Here is an 8,088-nt window from a genome sequence, read left to right on the forward strand (position 1 = left end):
CATCTGCTTTGCTCAGTGGGTGCAGGATCAGTGCGATGTGGTTGCTAACTTGTCCCGTACTAATGCACGTCTCCCTAAAGGTTTGTGACTTTGTTCTCTTTTTTCCATAGCTATCTTTTGAGCTTTTTTGTGTCGAATTATCTGGTAATCATTGAAAATTTCATTATGCGTCATGTTCTCATGATTTGTTGATTAGCTCCGGTGATATTTTGAAATAATCTTGATTTAACCATATTGATCAGAAATTGGTACAACTCTTCTTTACACCTTTCCTTGCTCACTGTGGTGAATTAAACATCAAGTCGATAATACGATATGCTTACATATAGACGTCACTCAATTGATATGACTGCATGAGCGCGAAACAAGCAGCAGGTCAGAGCTTCGACGACAAGCTGAGGGTTAACAGGTGAGTGGTATTTTTCTTAGATGTATTTCTTTCAATATTGATCTGGATATCCATGAATATTTAGCTGCAGATGGTATTTAGCAAGCTCCTAGGAGTCCTCAAACAAGCATCCAAATTTATCTGCTCTATCTGAACTGCCACCTTAGACTCAGAGGACTCTCGGGATCCACGCAATGGTGGGCCAGACTAATGGGCTCCTATTCAATTCTCAGTCTCAATTGGATCAGAGTCTTCAAGGCGTGCATCTTTAACACATTATTGTGTATGTTTGTTTAGTATAGTTGGATTGAGTTACTTTATGTGCTTATTCCCAATTGACTATGCCCAATTCAGTTAATAGAATATTTGGATTTAATCTTCAGAAATATTTCATATGCAGAAGAACCGAGGCACATATGTGGTCATAGGGAGACTGATGTGCCAAGCTGTGAATCTTCAGGTGTTTAGATAGGTTGATATGAGGATTTGCTTCCAAATGCATCAAGGAGCTAACGGATTTGATTCATGTTGATTTGTGTTCATTAATGTCTGAATGCCAAATGAAACTAGGGACTTGCGTACATTGCAAGACATTAGATGATGAAAATTTACACAAGGTTCTTCATGTCAAATGACATGGGGAAGCTTCCGTCATATTAGAATAGTTGTGTTCTGTGTAAAGTTCATTTCAGTTTGTTTTTGCACATCATGTTTGAAGCACAGAGAGAATTACATATGGTATGTTCCGTAAATTGATGTTAACTATGTAAGTTAGAATAGAACAATCTATTGTCGCGTTATTATGCTTTCGTCACACATACGCTGCATTGTTATATAGTAGTATATGAATGTCATGAGGAACCAACATCTCATTTAAAGTTCTCTGATGTGCACTAAAGAAGTCTTCTCAGACAAGGTCAATAATTCTTATTAGTATTTCGACACAGGCGATGTGATTAGTCCGGTGATGCCAAGTGTTCCCCTTGCGCATCGCATGCCTTGCGTCAGTTGAACTGCGGAATGACCGGTGTAAGAGGTTTTATTGAACAAGTGTGATAGTGACAATCACTCAAACTATGAGGCTACGAGCACCATGAGGAAAAAACGCAGATATTTGGAAGAGCCCGGTGATAATATAAAAAAGTTCTAACTTGACACACGAGTGGTAATACGAAGATGGTCTATTTAGACACATGAGAACGAGACTTTGACCATAGAGTATTAAGGAGTGATTACGTGCATTGCACGTGCAATCTTACTAGTTTGCTGAAAACAAAGTAACAACGCCGATCGCGCGATACGTATCACATAAGCGGTACATGTCGGTACCCCGAAGTTTCGTCTCAACGACGCCCTTGCACAATTGTTCGGCCCGCCCATATAGCTTCATGCATGTTTCATCATTTTTCTACTTTTCAATTCTTTCCAAATAATATTATTTCAAAACTTAAAAATGACTCGACAAAAACATAAAATTTGGAAAATTCTAACTCAGTCTAAAAATGAGCTAGCATAGTTTCTTTTAAATGTTGATAGCATAAATGAATGTTTGAGACATTTAAAAATGTTCACGCGTTTCAAATAAACACACGTGACATTTAAAAAACAGTATAGTGTATATCAAAGTTAGTGTTACTGAAAGTAAACATTCGTACCAATAAAAAGATGTACAATATTTATGTGACATTTATAAATAATATTCATACCATTTAATGTTCTATACCACTCAGAAAACTATAACATTTTTAGAAACTGTTATACAGATGTAAAAAGAATGTGCATTTTGTTTTTGAGTTATGCTTGAGTATTTTAAAAAATGTTTCATATCACTCAAAAAATGTTATCAACATGTATTTGAAAATTGTTTAACCCGTATTCAAAAAAAGTTCAAAATAGGTATTTCAAAAAATAATTTATCATGCATTTCAGAAACTAAGTTTTGGATCCACGTCAAAAACAGCCCGATTTGACTGGGAAATCGCGTAGGGGCATCGGATCCGCGCCGGAGACGGCCGATATCTGATCGGGAGAGCGTGCAGGGGCACCGAATCCGCGCCGGGGTAGCCAGAGTCCGCACCCGGGGGGAGGAGGGGAGGGGCGGAGTCCGCACCGGAGACGCCCCAAGATCTGCGTCTCGTAGATTGTTTCAGGGAGGGAGATATGAGACATAATGAGTAGAAAGAGAGGGGATAGTGGTGGCCGTTGGGGATATGAGCGGTTTGTGGGTGGGAACCGTGACCTCGTATTCGTGTCTGCGTCTCTCTCGTACTGGAATAAATAAAAACGACCTACAAATCCTAAACTTCACGTGTAAGCAGGAAACCTAACCGGTACGTACCTCATCCGCTTGTAAAGACTTGGGAAACGCTAAAAATATAACATCAAAATTTTTAGGCGCGAGGATGACAAAATTAGTTTCTGCAAGCATGGCAATCTCACCAGCTGAAATTATCATCCTCCTTGAGCATAACTTATCGTAAAAAAACATTTGATTTATCATACTTAAAAATCTGAATTTTTTTTAAAGGTATACTTAAAAATCTTCTGATGTTCAATGGATATTACTCCATGTTCCAAAGATTTTGGCCTGCCAAGGCCGGGTCCAAACTTACGCGTCAGCCACGCAAGTGCGCGCGCGAGGAAGTAAACAGACTGGTTTGTTTTGATTTGACTGTAACCGCCCGTGCGCGCGGCCTCACCGCCGCCAATGGAGGCCACCTCCTCAACCTCCTCCGTCTCTCCGATCCCGTTCGCTTGAGCGCTCCACGGAGGATCAGGGCGGAAAACATGGGAGAACTCCCGTGGTGGCTATCCACCACCGAGTGCACGCCGCAGCCGTCGTCGTCAGGCTCCCTCTCCGGCACCCTCGCCTTCATCTTCCTCTCGCCCTGCCCGCAGCGCGCGCTCCTCGGCGCCATCGACCTCCTCTTCCTCCTCGCCTCGCTCCTCCTTGTCCTCGCCAAACGCCGCGGCTCCGGCCGCGCGGGGCCTGAGCACGAGGCGCTGCTGCCGACGCCCACCGCGCCGTCACGGTCCATCACATACGGTTATGCCATCGCGCTCGGCGCGTCCGCGGTCTTCGCCGCGGCGTCCGCCGTCCTCCTCGCGATCGCGGCCTTCCTCCTGCCGCCCGCGGCGTGGCTCTACGCGGAGTCCGCTTTCCTCGCCGCCCACTGCGCCGCGCACGCCGTGGCCGCGTGGACCGTGGTCGTCGCTTCGCGGAAGCCGGCCGCCGCGCACCCTCCGAGGCACCTCCGCGTCTTCTGGATCGCAACCGCCCTCTGCGCCGCACTGTTCTCAGCCTCCGCGGCGATCTGCTGCGCCGGCGGCTCTCCGCTCTTCCCCGACGACGTCCTCGCCTGGGCCGGCCTGCTCCTCTCGCTGCCTCTCCCGTACATTGCCGTCACCACCACCTGCACGGCGCGCGATGAAGGGAATCAACAGGACCAAAACCTCAGCGCGGCTGCGGCGACGCCGTACGCCACCGCGTCGTTCCTCTCGCGCGCGACCTTCAGCTGGATCACCCCGCTGGTCTCCAAGGGGCATGCCAAAGGCTCCCTCGCCGCCGCTGGCGACGTCCCGCCGGTGTCGCCGGCCCACAGCGCCGAGGCGACGTACGCTCTGCTCGCATCCAACTGGCCGGACGCGGCGCGGAAGTGGCGGAGCCCGGTGGGCGTTGCGCTCTGCCTTTCCTTCTGGCCGCAGCTCCTACTCACCGCCGCGCTCGGCCTCGTCCAGCTCGCGGCCATGTATGTCGGCCCGTCGCTCATCGACCGCTTTGTCGAGTTCATCCGCCGCGGTGGCACGCCGTGGGAGGGCCTCCGGCTAGTCCTCATTCTGCTCGTCGGCAAGGCGGTCCAGACGCTCGCGTCGCACCACTACAACTTCCAGGGCCAGCTCCTGTGCATGCGCATCCGCGGTGCGCTGCTCACGGCGCTGTACCGCAAGTCGCTGCGGCTGTCTGCCGGTGCGCGCAGGGTGCACGGCGCCGGCGGCATTGTGAACTACATGCAGGTGGACGCCTGGGTCGTATCCGGCGCCATGCACGGGCTGCATGACCTCTGGCTGATGCCGCTGCAGATCGCGGTGGCGCTGCTCCTCCTGTATGCGTACCTCGGCCCGGCCGTGCTCATGACGCTCGTCGTGATCGCCGCGGTCGCCGTGGTCACCGTGTTCGCCAACAAGCTCAACATGGCCTACCAGTTCAAATTCGTCGAGGTCCGCGACAGCCGCGTCAAGGCCCTGACAGAGATGCTGAACCACATGCGCGTGATCAAGCTGCAGGCGTGGAAGCATACATTCGGCGACAAGGTTCGGGAGTTCCGGCGGGCCGAGGTCGGGTGGCTGAAGAAGATGATATTCTTCGAGTGCGGCAGCACCGTGGTGTACTCCAGCGGGCCCGTCGCCATGGCCGCGCTCGTCTTCGGGACATACCTCGCCGCCAGAGGGGAGCTGGACGCCGGCAAGGTGTTCACGGCCACCGCCTTCTTCCGCATGCTCGTAGGGCCCATGAGCAGCTTCCCGCAGACGATCGCCATGTCCGTGCAGGCGTTCGTGTCGCTCGGCAGGCTGGACAAGTTCCTGTCAGACGCCGAAATCGACAGCGCGGCGGTTGAGCGTCTTGGCAGCAGCGGCTCCGTGGATGAGGTGGCCGTGAAGGTGCAAGACGGAGTGTTTGCATGGGACGTCGAGGGCGGTGAGGGCGAGGAGAAGGATGTCGGAGGGGAGGAGCCGGTGCTGAAAAGGATCGAGATGGAGGTGAGGAAGGGGTGAGCTCGCGGCGGTGGTCGGCACCGTCGGCTCCGGCAAGTCGTCGCTGCTGTCGTGCATCATGGGAGAAATGCACAAGGTGTCCGGCAAGGTGAGTGTAGTACTTTTATTTTAAATGAACAACACCAGCAAACATTCTGAAGGATTCTAATCCTCGGCAAAAATTAACAGAGCTTTTCTTAAGGGATTTTAAGGATTTTAATTCCTTAAGGAATTTGAAGGATTTTAAGGATTGAGGAATTCATACATTGACATTCCAGAGCTTTTGCTAGTTTCTAGAATTAGGCCACCCAGAATTTGTAGAAAAACAAAGCTTTTCTGTCTCTCAAATCAGCTTAATTACTTTTCTGCCTCATCAACATGTGTCTTTTGTCTTTGATATAGGTTAGCATATGTGGGAGCACAGCATGTGTCAGTCAGACAGCTTGGATTAGAAATGGAACCATTCAGGAGAACATCTTATTTGGACAGCCAATGCATCTAGAAAAGTACAGGGAAATCATACATGCCTGTTGCTTAGAAAAAGATCTAGAAATGATGGAGTTCGGCGACCGGACTGAAATCGGAGAGCGTGGGATCAACCTCAGTGGTGGCCAGAAACAGCGCGTCCAGCTAGCTAGAGCAGTTTATCAAGATTGTGATATATATCTTCTTGACGACATATTCAGTGCAGTCGATGCTCATACTGGCTCCGCTATCTGCAAGGTAAATCTTAATTTTTTTTATACTAATGGACATTGCAAAACCTTCTAAACAAATGTATGTTATATATATATCTTATTATTATTTTATTTAGGTACAGTGCTAGGCTAGTATTTTAGCCAGTTACTAAGCAGCACACTAACAGTTAGTCCTGTTCTGCAGGAATGTCTCAAGGGCATACTGAAGAGCAAGACTGTTTTGCTTGTTACTCACCAAGTGGATTTCTTACAAAATGTAGATACTATATTTGTAAGTTCCATTTTTCAACTGCACATATTAATTTATGAGAAAACAGAGTATACATATATTCTTGCTTCAGAAATGAAGAAGCGAATAACTCGAACACATTGCAGAGCATCACTAGGAATGTTTTCTTTTGGTTCAGTAAGTAGAGAAAGAACAACTGTATTCTTCGTACCTATGGTTCCTAAAAGATTTCTTTGTATGTTCTTCAAATCTATTTAATCTTATTTTAGTTGTATTTACCTGTCAACATATGCCATACTTATATGGTACTATGTGAAAGATAGCACCGTGATGTTACCGACAGATAACAGAGATGAAACTGTATTAACTTTTTTTAACACATACTGTATTAACTTGTGTGCGAACATGCAGGTAATGAAAAATGGTGGGATTATTCAGTCAGGGAACTACGGTCACTTACTAGATTCATGTCCAGAATTTTTAGCACTTGTGGCTGCTCACCATAGTTCCATGGAAGCATCTGGGGTGCAAGGTCACAATGTTCAGAACACTGAGAATTGCCCAGCCACCACAGTATCACAAGAGCCCCCTTCTATTAACTCCAACTCCAGTAACGAAAACAGCGATGCAAATGCCGTTGCGCCGAGCAAAGAAGCAGGTTCGTCCAAGCTGATCCAGGAAGAGGAGAAGGAGAGTGGACGAGTAAGCTGGCATGTGTACAAGCTATACGTCACGCAAGCTTGGGGCTGGTGGGGAGTTCTGCTCATTTTAGCCTTGTCTGTGCTGTCAGAGGGCTCCACAATGGCAAGTAACTACTGGATGTCGTATGAAACATCAGGGGGCACCATCTTTGATATCTCAAAGTTTCTTGGTGTCTATGTTTCGATAGTCGCTGTTTCGATTGTGTTTGAATTTATCGCCGTTCTTTTCCAAGCATTTTTGGGGCTTAAGTCAGCCCAGGCCTTTTTCAGCAAGATGTTAGACAGCATTCTACGAGCTCCAATGTCATTTTTCGACACCACTCCCTCGGGAAGGATCCTAAGCCGGGTATGTCTTATGAGGCCAGAGATTTAGTTTGTTTACCGGCCATGTATACGGATGCAATCATGTGTGTATTATTTTTTCAGGCATCAGAGGACCAGACTAAAATAGACGTTTACCTTTTATTCTTTACGGGTGCCGGCATATCGATGTGCATTTCGGTGGCTAGCAGCATTGCAGTTACCTGCCAAGTAGCATGGCCGTCAGTCATAGCCGTGCTTCCCCTACTGCTTCTGAACATTTGGTACCGGGTATAATCCAGACACTACAATGCATCTTAGAGAACTCAACTAATTCTTCATATCACTAAACCTTATGCGAATAATGGCAAAGTTTTCTTTTCTGACTTTTCTTAATGTTTCTCAGAATCGTTATATTGCAACATCCCGAGAGCTAACTCGCCTTCAAGGAGTAACAAAGGCACCGGTTATTGATCACCTCACGGAGTCCTTTTCGGGCTCTCCAATTATAAGGTGCTTCGGGAAAGAGGATGAATTTTGCCAAAAAAAGCTTGGACATGATTGATTCGAATTTGCGCATGTCTTTCCATAATTATGCAGCAAATAGGTGGTTTGGGTTTCGCCTGGAGCTAATCGGCACACTTGTGTTGTCTACAACTGCTTTTCTCATGATCAGTTTGCCTAGCAATTTCATCAAGAAAGGTATTACTAAGTCTCCGTCAACTGAGATTTAATAGAATTGCATTTCATAGGACAGAGTAGAATTTATGGCCCTCGTGTTCCATATGTTTCTTTGGTCTAAATTTATCTGTTTTCTTGAATCCGTTATGAACTCTATAGAAAATTGAATCTTGTGCTAACTGTTAAGCATGGAAGGTATGTGAAGACGCAATTAGTTGAGTAAAGAACAAAATGTCATGTTGAATTTACCATTCATGGCTCACTCAATTACATTATGACATAGAACTAGAGTCCTCTAAAAAAAAGACATAGAACTAGAGTTGTCGGTTTCACAAACCA

General features: G+C 47.1%; 1 pseudogene; it reads left to right on the forward strand.

Annotated features, from left to right (window-relative positions):
- Nucleotides 1-3,043: 3,043 nt before the first annotated feature.
- Nucleotides 3,044-8,088, forward strand: part of LOC123048410 (ABC transporter C family member 14-like) — a 7,418-nt pseudogene continuing 2,373 nt past the window's right edge.

The sequence above is a fragment of the Triticum aestivum genome, chromosome 2D (assembly GCF_018294505.1).
Source record: "Triticum aestivum cultivar Chinese Spring chromosome 2D, IWGSC CS RefSeq v2.1, whole genome shotgun sequence".
Lineage (NCBI taxonomy): Eukaryota > Viridiplantae > Streptophyta > Magnoliopsida > Poales > Poaceae > Triticum > Triticum aestivum.